The 2,228-nt window shown below is 35.4% G+C and overlaps 1 long non-coding RNA gene across 4 annotated transcripts in view; it reads right to left on the reverse strand.

The window, feature by feature from the left end:
* The window catches only part of LOC107614264, a 5,974-nt gene continuing 4,454 nt past the window's right edge, over window positions 709-2,228 (reverse strand). For all 4 annotated transcript variants that reach the window (XR_001614352.2, XR_001614350.2, XR_002351857.1 and 1 more), the window contains one exon: window positions 709-1,556. This is a non-coding gene — a long non-coding RNA (uncharacterized LOC107614264). The remainder of the gene's footprint in view (window positions 1,557-2,228) is intronic.

Genomic DNA, 2,228 nt, shown 5'->3' on the forward strand with positions numbered 1-2,228 from the left:
TGGATAATATTCAATTGCTGATAAATATATTAACAACTATTTTTATTATTATTATCAGTAAGTGTAAAATAAATAACCGCTAAAAGTAATTTCTTTATAATGTGAGTATTATAACAAAATAACGTATCATGTGGTGGTAAGAGAGTGAAACTCTAGTTTTACTTGGAGATAGTAACGGATATTTATTGGGACGAATACTCTTCTTTTGTCATCTATTCTCGTTTAAAAAATATCTCCTTTTCTTTTTTATCCTTATCGTAGATTTTTATTTAGTTGTTCTCGTAGAAAAGACAGATTCTTATAGGTATCTATTGATATTATTTTCTTTAAAAAATTAAAAAAATAACATATCAATTATATATAAAATAAATCAATTCAATATAATACAATATAATAAAATACAACATGATCCAACTTAAAAAGTAAAAATTCATAATATATCCATTATAAAAAATATAGTTAAAAATTAATATAAAAATCCTCCAATACAATAAGATAACATAATTTTTAGTGGTAGAGACAAAATTCAAATTGGAGACAAACATTAGAATTATTCACTTCATTCATATAAATTTAATTTAGGCGCATATAAATTGGGATAATTTGCTAATTTCATATTCGCAGGGATTATACGAAGTGAATCTCTATGGCGCTAAGATCTATGCCTTATTTCTATTTCTATTTATTCGTAGCGATGAGTCTCCAACCTCATAAAAATTTTGCAGGTCTTTATTTAATTAGGATTAGTAACATGTCCCCTTAGGAATAGGGACACACTATCCCCCTTTCAAAAAGTACCCCGTCTCAGACCTTGTATCTACGACAGGTAACAGGTACCCAATATCCATCTGATACTCATTTCCGAAGATATCTCCATGAATTTTCTTAAGAAAACGAAAAACAAAAATGAAAAAATAAATAGAAAAATCAACCAATTGAACTTCTTATTTTAAAACAATGTAAATATCATAATAATTTTGAAGAACACAGATCTCTGGACAGTGAGGTAGGTGCAGTTAGCGGCAACGAGGAGCAGATAGCAATGGAAAGACAGTGATGAGCAAACAGCAATGAGCAAATCTGTGACGCCAACGATTTCACGATGAGGTGGACTGGCGCATGAGAAGGTGCTCTGACAACGACACTGTCTGGCAGGCTGGTGACGATCTGACAACGACGAGGAGGCTGGATATGACGATGACGATGAGGCGACACCGCAACAGGCAGTTTGACGACAGAAGAACATAACTCAAGGAGCAAAAAGAAAAAGGGGGAGGTGGAAGGTGAGGTGTACGACCTTGCTGAGGGAGTTTTTAAAGTGAGTAACAGAAATGGTAATAAAGAGCATGAGAAAATGAAAGTGAGGTGTTACGGCAGAGAGCAAAGACTATGAGCCTGTATTTTGCTGCCATATTCAATTATTTACAACTTTCCAGAGACCTTAATCCTCTCTCTTTTCTAACCGTACCATGCTCTGCTAGGGTTTGAAGGAGTGTAACGTAAGTATCCGTTCATCGTGCATCCTCATCCCTAGGGCTGCTCACATTAGTCATATCCTGGTCACAGACAAACATAAAAACTATGTCAAACACAACTATACTCAATGAAACAGTAATACACCTAACAGATACTGAAGACGAGGAACCACTGATAGTATATAACGATGAGGATGTAAAGGAAGGCTTGGAAGGGTGCCTTAACAGCCTCATCGGAAAATTACTAAGAGATAAAACTATTAACAGTGCGTGGATTCAATCGGGGATGCATAACATATGGAGGAATTCACAAGGCCTGAGAATCATGGAGCTAAAACTCAAGATATACCAGATATTTTTCAAATAGGAGATGGACCTTGAAAGGATACTCAAAAGTAGCCCTTGACTTTTCCAAAACTCATGGTTGATCTTGAAGAAGTGGGACAGAAGTGAAGACCCAACATAAAAGGATATAGACAAAGCAGATATCAAGGTGCAACTATGAAACCTACCAGAACATTGCAAAACCACCAGGTTAGGAAGGAAGATTGCATCAACCCTGGGAAAAGTCAAGGAGTGTGAGATCTTTGAAAATACCAGGGACCAAATGAGATTTACCAAGGCAACTGTAACACTAGACATAAACAGACCAATTTTGAAGGAGGGCAACATAGATAGCAAAGAGGATGGGCTAATATAGGTGGACTTTAGGTATGAAAAACTACCAAATTTCGCTACTACTGTGGAAATAGG

This window comes from Arachis ipaensis, chromosome B08, assembly GCF_000816755.2.
Source record: "Arachis ipaensis cultivar K30076 chromosome B08, Araip1.1, whole genome shotgun sequence".
Classification (NCBI taxonomy): domain Eukaryota; kingdom Viridiplantae; phylum Streptophyta; class Magnoliopsida; order Fabales; family Fabaceae; genus Arachis; species Arachis ipaensis.